This window comes from Dasypus novemcinctus, chromosome 12 (genome assembly GCF_030445035.2).
Source record: "Dasypus novemcinctus isolate mDasNov1 chromosome 12, mDasNov1.1.hap2, whole genome shotgun sequence".
In the NCBI taxonomy this organism is placed as follows: Eukaryota; Metazoa; Chordata; class Mammalia; order Cingulata; family Dasypodidae; genus Dasypus; species Dasypus novemcinctus.
Window position 1 is genome coordinate 59,779,565 of NC_080684.1, and position 8,860 is coordinate 59,788,424.

Below are 8,860 nucleotides of genomic sequence, written 5' to 3' on the forward strand. Positions count from 1 at the left end.
ATCTGGGTTTCTTTTTGTTGCATCATCTTGTTGTGTCAGCTCTCCGTGTGTGCAGCGCCACTCCTGGGCAAGCTGCACTTTCTTTCGCGCTGGGCGCCTCTCCTTATGGTGCGCACTTCTTGCGCGTGTGGCTCCCCTACGCGGGGGACACCCCTGCGTGGCACGGCACTCATTGTGCGCATCAGCACTGCGCATGGGCCAGCTGCACACAGGTCAAGGAGGCCTGAGGTTTGAACCACAGACCTCCCATGTGGTAGACAGATGCCCTGACCACTGGGCCAAGTTTGCCGCCCCCTATATTTTTTTTAATGTAACATTTTGTGTGATCTGGGTATCTTCTAAAAATAAATAAAAAATATATTTAACAAAACAAAACAACAACAACAACAACAACAAAAAAAAAAACCTCTCTGATTTCTGGACTTCTATAGCACCAGTTTCTACTGTTTTTCATCCTGCTCTTCAGTCTTTCCTTCTTGGTTTCTTTTCTGGAAACTAATACCGGTTTCCTAGGTCCTCCCTCCCTCCCTCCCTCCCTTCCCTCCTTCCTTCCTTCCTTCCTTCCTTCCTTCCTTCCTTCCTTCCTTCCTTCCTTCCTTCCTTCCTTCCTTCCTTCCTTCCTTCCCTCCCTCCCTCCCTCCCTCCCTCCCTCCTTCCTTCCTTCCTTCCTTCCTTCCTTCCTTCCTTCCTTCCTTCCTTCCTTTTCTTTCTTTCATCTGAATCTCCAATATATATTCATGATACAATGCTTTCATCTATTCCTGTTTACAAAGAGGTTTTTTTAAAAATGTTACATTAAAAAAATATGAGGTCCCCATATAACACCCACCCTCCTCACTCCACTCCTCCCCACATAACAACAACCTCCTCCATCATCATGAGATATTCCTTGCATTTGTTGAATATATCTCTGAGCACCGCTGCACTTCATGGTCAATGGTCCACATCATAACCCACTTTCTCCCACAGTCCACTCAGTGGGCCATGGGAGGACATACAATGTCTGGTAACTGTCCCTACAGCACCACCCAGGACAACTCCAAGTCCCAAAAACGCCCTCACATCACATCTCTTCCTCCCACTCCCTACCCCCAGCAGCCATCATGGCCACTTTCTCCACACCAATGCCACATTTTCTTTGATTACTAATCACAATAGTTCATGAATAGAATATCGGTAAGTCCACTCTAGTCCATACTCTATTCCTCCATCCATCCTGTGGATCTTAGAATAGTTGTATCCACTCCACAACTATATCAAGAGGCAGCTTAGATTCCACATGGATGCTGGATGCAATTCTCCTGCTTTCAGTTGTAGGCACTCTTGGCTCCCTGGTGTGGTGGTTGACCTTCTTCACCTCCACGTTAGCTGAGTGGGGTAAGTCCAATAAACCAGAGTGTAGGAGTTGCAAGTTTCTTGAGGCTCAGGGCCTGGCTATCACGTGGTCAGTCCAGAGATTCAGGCCCCCTGGGTATACATTAATATTTCCCAGGACTAAGTTAGCTCTTTGGTCTTCTCATCTTTAAATGATCTCTGGAACAGCTGAATTAAATGGATAAACCACCATTTACAGGTTGACAACTTTTTCGTCTGTTTCTAGATACCCAGACCCTTTTCCTGAACTCTTTCTTTATATATCCAACCATGTATTAGCAAAAACACATTAAAATGGAACTGTTGGGGCTGAGTTGCATCCACTGAAACGGGGATTTCCATTCACACAGATGCCAACTTTGTCTCTGGTATGTTCCAGACCCAGGTCTCGGTGAAGCTTCTTGGTGATAAGAGAACAGACTCTGGAATCAGAGAGCTGGGTCAAATAATTTCTACCAATAGCTAGTTGTATAAGCTAAGGTACCTGGAGATTCTTAGTTTCCTCATTTTTAAAATGGGGATAATATATTGAGGTGATCTTAGTCTAACGGATATTTCCAGGAGTCACATTGGTCCTTTTGTTCATAGAGTTTATAAATTTTCTTGTTGGTATATTTTATTTGAAAAAAGAAGGGGCTCCATCTACAATTACGGCCATGTTGAGTTTGGTATCTTGGCAATTATTTCATTTTAAATTACCTCTTACCTACTGGTTTAATCCAGCTTGCTAAAGCCTGCATTGTGTTGTTGCCTTGGTAACCCAGCCTTCACAGCTTTGATTAAAATGTCCCAAGGTTGTCCATTATATTCAAACATCCTCCTATCTTCAAGAAAACAAGTGTCCAACATATTAGAATTAACCTCTAACCCCCAGTAATCTGTTACCCACTTAAAAAAATTTGATGTGATTTTTCATTCCTAAATTGTTTTATAGACTTTTTTTCAGTGGGTGGGGAGGCACAGAAGCAGACTTTTTTTTCCCTCCTACTTCTGGTCTGGATGCTAGTCCTAATGGTCTGGTTTTTATGACTGAGAAGTGCATTTTCAATCGATAAAACAGTCCAATGATGCTTCCTTCATTTCAGTACAAATGCTTTAGCAGGTCAAGGTGGGCAGGGAGACTGCAGTTCTGGAGTGGCTACTATGCTCAAACAATGAAAAGAGATATTTGAAAAGAAGGTTTTAGTTTTTCATCTCCAATTGATGTAAGCTAGGTTTTCCTCTTCTCACTACTCTCCCTTCTTACCATTTGACCTCAGTAACAAGGTGATGCTAGGCTTTCCCACCCTCAGTATTCGCCTGCCTGAAGTCCATTCGTTGCTAAGTCTCTGACTTCTTGGGGTCTAAGCGCTGGTCTGCTGGTATACAGCACGGTTTCTACCTCATTGTCTTTAAGAATATCATTTTTTTCACACATCTATTGATACATGAAAAAAAAGGGATATAGATAGACAAAATAAAACACCAAGTTAAAAATAATATTCCACTAGAATATGCCTTTGGCCTATTTTCTGTTTTGTATAAAACAGGACTTTTTTAGAGCAAGCTTTTCCTTTCCAAAAGGAGCATGTAAATTAATCTACATATATAATAGTCTCCAAATATGTCTTTTTTAATCATTCAGTTACCTTAAGTAGATATAAATTTGAGAAATAAAAACGCTACTTTGATGGATTAAGTAAGAGTGATATTTATAATACTCTGTCAGACTGTATCTTTTAGGGGGAAAAAAGAATATTGTACATAGAGGAAATGTAATATAAGGCATGCACGTGGCTTAGTATACAATTGCTTTTGAATTCCTCTCTATTATCGTGTCCTGTTCTTTAGACTAGAGCAAGGAATCAATGTGATGTCAGATAAAGAGCATTGCTCTGCAAATCAGCATATTTACATAATCCCAGCTAAGCCATACACCAGCTATATGCCTCTGGGTCATTTAAGTCACCTTCATGGACTTCAGTTTCCTCTTCTGTAAACTGGGCAAAGACTAATATGTTTCCTATTTACTGCAAAGGGTTATTTTGAAGATTTGGTTAGATAAACAATAGAAAATTTTTAAAAATTAATTTTATTTTTAAATTTCTAAAATTTATGCTCTATACCATCCAAGAAACAAGTCCCTCCTTCCCCTTCTCCTTATCCCCTGGTAACCTCTAATCTACTTTCTGTCCCTATGAATTTGCTATTTCTACATATTTCACATGCATGAAATCATGTAGTATTTGTCCTTTTATATCTGTCTTATTTGACTCAGCATGTTTTCAAGTTTCTTTCATTTGGCAGCTTGTCTCAGAATTTCATTTCTTCCTATGGCTAGATCATATTCCATTGTGTGACTGTACCACATTTTGTTTATTCATTCTATTGGGTTGTTTCCACATTTTGGCTATTATGACTAATACTGCTATGAATCTTGGTGTACAAGTATCTATTTGCATCTCTGTTGGAAAAGTGCTTTTCGATTTCCAAAAGAATATGGAAAGAAAGAAGAAACAAAAAAATGGAAGTCTGGAAAAGAATTATCATGTAAGCTTTCTTATTGTTCAGAATAGAACTTGATTTATGTTGGAGCTGACATACATGTCCTTCATGTTTAACATCTCAACTCTTCTGAAGCTTTGAGGAACTTTCTCGCACACTTATAAAACACAAAACTTTAGTCCTTTTCCTTTACAGGTTGCTCTACCAGCTGAAAGGCAAATGCCCTTTCCATCAGTCTTGCTTGTCCTCAGCATTAGTTGGAGAGGATTTTCCCATGCTTCTTCCTACACTTAGATCCACACTTGGAAGGTAGAACGATATTGTGGAAAGGGCATTGTGCTGATTAAGATCCAGGAAGCAGTTCTAGATAATTCTAACTTGGCAACATCCCCACACCATTTAATCTATCTGTGTCTCATATTTGTTGAGTTGTAGAATCTCTGGGTTTGGAAAAACAAAACATTAGGTCATTGATTTTACCTGCCTTTTATGAAAATGAAAATTTGCTTAAAACTTTAATATATCTCCAGTGAAATCAAGTGTGATATGATGGCCTTGAAAGACAGAATTGCATTTAAATCCCTGCTCAGCTACCTACTACCTGTGTGACCTTGGAAAAATTATTTATATCCTTCAAGTCCCAACCTTTTCCCTCTAAAGTGGAAATAATAATATAGCACATGGGGTTGTGGTAAGGAGTACATGAGATAGTGCATATAAAGTTCTTAGTATGGAGCCTGTAACATGATGAGGAAGTCAGTTAATGGTATCTATTTTTATTATGTAGTTACCAGACTCAATTTAAGCATTGCTCATGATTGGAAAGTGTTACACTTTGAGATAGCCAGTTTTTTAAAGTTCTAGTTTAGAAAGTTTTCCTTCAGTGAACTAAAATTGCATATATATAGACAGCTTTTGTTTAAGCTCTGTTTTTTAGGGTCATGAGTGCCTTTATGTATTTTAAGATGACTATTATGTGCCCTATCCTACCCTACGCTCCCCTTAACCTCTGATTTTTTCTTTTAAAATCCTTTCAACTTTTATATACCAACTTTCAATTAACTCTTGTACTCTTACCATTCACATTTACTCTATATCAACTTTTTCAATTAACATTTATATACTAAGATGCAATGGCAGGTAGTGATTCTATAGACTAATTTTCCTTTTCTGCATCTCCACCGTAATTTACTTGGGGCCTGGGTCTGTCTTCATCTGCATCCCCGGTTTTACCAATATTGATTCTGAACCCAAGAGCAAACCCTGCTTTTATGTATGCTCACACTGTTTTGTGTAGGGTTTATGGAGACTGTCAGGTGGTATTTGCAATCCTATGATGCTTTTTCTGCAAGGCTTTGTGTGGAAGCTCACTAACATTTTTATGTACCCCAAAGGATTAGGTTAACTAATCAGATTTCATCTTCACGGTGTCCATTGAAAGTTGAGACTTTGTAAGTATCATACAATCCATCCACAGAATAAACCTGTGAAACAAGGAGGCTGTAAGCATTATTTTCTTCAAGTTTACAGAGGCCTGAAACCACAGGTTTCCCAGGGCCAATGACCAAATTGCTTCAGAGAGCAGGAATTTCCTAGGGAACTTGCCAATGTATAGGTTTTTTAATATATGTCAGGGCAGACTGGCCGATTTTGAAAACATTTATTTTATCCTTTTTCACAGAATTGCCTTTTCTATTTTTGAAGACAGAACTTTGTACCTTCGACACATTCTCTTTTTGGCTTTGTTGGGGAAGTCAAGATCGCACTCAGCAGCCATCACCCAACTCTCACCTAGCCCCCTTGTTTTCCCTAGGTGCTTGTTTGTCTGCAGCTGTTCCTTTTGTTTCCATTTTGGCTGGTTTGTATGCAGGTGTACAGTATGTTTCTATTTCACAGGAGACTGCAGGCAGCTGGGAGAGACTTTAAATCTTAACAAGTCTCAGCTGCTTGCCAAGGCACAGAAGTTGTTCATTGGTGAGGCCCCCTCTCCGATATATAAAAGTTCAGCCCTCAGTCAGTACAGATGTCCCTGATCTTTGACATGAGGCAAGGAGAGAAGTTGGCCTCACCTGGGAAATCTGATGAGGTGAGCTTTTTTCCCCCTGCTTTTTTGGACCATTTCTGATAGGTGTTTCTGTTGTGCCTGAACCTGTGTTCCCATGATGTGCCTTATAGTAACTTGCTCTACAGCCTTATAACGTTGTACTGTGTCTTAGACTGCAAACTCCTTGAGGGCAGGGACTTTAACTTACCTTCATCTTGTTTTGTCTGATATATCACCCTGCTCCAAGATTTCACTCAGTGTATCTTGTTGAACTGAATCAAGTCAAGGACTGTAGGAACTAAGTAGATTTAGTTCTGAAGTTGACAGGATATAAATATCTGTAGGGCGTCATCAAATTCTCTGAAGTTGTAAAAAAATTGGAATTAGGTTGCCAGCTTATTTAGTCTTTATATCATTTGACTAGAACATAATTGTATCAATTTTGATCATTTTAAAGTAACTAGTGCATTAAAATTAAGTCTCTTACCGTTATACATTTTTAAAGTGATGCGCAGTTGTATCTTTTGTTTTCTTCATGAATGGTTATTATAGCATTGCTTAATAGTCAAAGATGCCTAGTATTGATTCCTATTTACAAAAATCATTCAACCATTTGTTTCAACGTTTGTAAAAATAGGGGTAGGAAAAAGGCAAAGTAAAAATAATACTAAAACTTGTCATCAGTTTCCATGAGAAAATAGATATCTTTTATTTGGTGGCCCAAGGCTATCCACAAAACTAGGAAGGTTTTCTTTATTTAAAAATATTCTTACATGAAAGAGTTATATTACAAATAAATACTTGCGTGTTCAGTAAATGATAGGAGAAGGATACTGTAGGAATGTCTGGGGGTACATAATCTTCCTTAAATTCCAACCCACAAGAGCTGGCTGTGAATTCATCTTCCCAGAGTTAACTCTGTTTCAATGCACAGATGAAAAGGAAACTATTTTCTGAGGGACTGTGAAGAAAATTCACTGTACTGGTCAAATGAATCTCAAAGATGGATTCTTTTCAGTTCTTCTATGCTAATTGTGCTTTGATCTTTTTAAACACCTTTGATACTGCAGTATTCCACAGTAAATAGCACTAAATCTCCTTTCTGCCTTAATGGCAGGCAATAAAAAGTAGCTGGATCTGGTATACAGTTAAGTGTGTGTGTGTATGTGTATGCACATCTGAGAGAGAGATTTGTGACCTTGATCCCGATCTTTCACAATTCTCTCCTTGTGATCCATGCCCCAACTCACACCCTCCTGTCATGGGGAATTGGTTTGGCAAAGCCTCAGGACTGAGGCTCCAGGCAACATTTGCCTTGGATATTAATAATAGCCCAGATAATCTGAATGTTGGGAGCTTGGAGTTTCATATAAGATTTCATTAACATCATATGAATTTAGTCAAATTCAGGCAACAAAATTGTTTTCAACAAAGATACAAATGAGAAAGGAGTTTACATGTCTGATGAAACAAGCTAAAGGAAGATGGGCTATGTGAGGAGAATCTTATGATTTATGCAGCAAAATGTAGTTCAGAAGGCCTTGGTATGAGAAAGGAGGTAGGAAGGGAACGCAGACGGCATCGCGGTATTTTCCAGATGGGAAAAGAGAGAAAAGAGAAATAAAATTCCCACGAGTTTTGAGAGAGTTGTATAGGAGTGTGAAGGAGATAACTGCCAACATTCAGACAGTGACATGCCCAAGGCCTTTTCCCCAGAGAATGCTTGAGCCTATTAGTGGCTCAGGCTTTCTTGGGAACATTCACTTGGACAAGTCCTGTCTGCCCTTATCAGCCCACACACAGACACTGAAAGGCCTTCCTTGTTCAAGGCCAGCTCAGTCAGGGATTGTGGGACACAGTCCCTCCGTGCCCTCGTGTGTGTGTGTGTGTGTGTGTGTGTGGGGGGGGGGGGGGGGGGGAGGGGGAGGGAGAGGGAGGGAGAGGTCTCATTTTCCTATCAAAAGTCATGCAGCCAATTAAGGAGCTTCAAACATCTGTCATCTCAGGAAAATGTAAGGGGCATTTAAAAATCAGACATATAGCATTTTCAAAACCATAAAGAAAGTTTCCAAAGTCAATGTCTTCTCATTCTAGATATTTTTATCTTTCTAGCATAGTTTCAGAGCAGCTTTCCCTTAACTATTCTAAGTTATTTGTAGTTACTGATTTTCAGGCATAGTTCCTTTTCAAAGATGCCTTTCTGGGGGGTTTTGATTTCAGGTCATTTTAACGGTATGAGTTATGCAAGTGTGAACTGTTTTTCCCTAAAAGATGGGCCAACCTATTTTTGGTACTCATAAGAAAGGCAAAAGATAAAGACGAAAGTTGGGCATGGCTGTAGTCTTTGCAGGGAAAGGAATGGCTAAGAAAACATATATCCTACAACAACTATACAGTCAAAGCTATGAATGGAGGATTACTATAAAACAAAATTTTAACACAGGCAAAGAACTGCACTTCTATTGGCATCACCTATTTTCTTTGCCTCTTCAGATATTTAAGGAAGTACAATTTATACTGACAATAGGGGTAAGACGTTATATAGAGATTTTAAAAATACAACATGTCTTCAGTATAGAATGCATATTTATTAAGTTAATTTGTCCTTTTTTTTTCAATTCATATTAGTTCCCAGTAAGTGTGTTGCACTGGAATTTTAAGCAAATAGGCAGACCCTATTTCTAAATTTGAGAAATTTAGAATCTAAGGGAACTTAAATTCAAACTCCTGTCTTTAATTACATCCTCTCTGTCTCTCACTGTGTATGTGTGTATATACCCGCATATTTAAACAAAACCATAAGTTTCAATATGCTATCATTTGAGAAATTTCTAGGCATTACTAAATTCCCCAATGTCTCTTAGAAATAGAATGTCTGTTTCTAATAAACTGATATAAATGCCAAATGAAACAAAATGCCACAGGGAAGACACAGAATTGATTGAAGAGTTGGTTGAC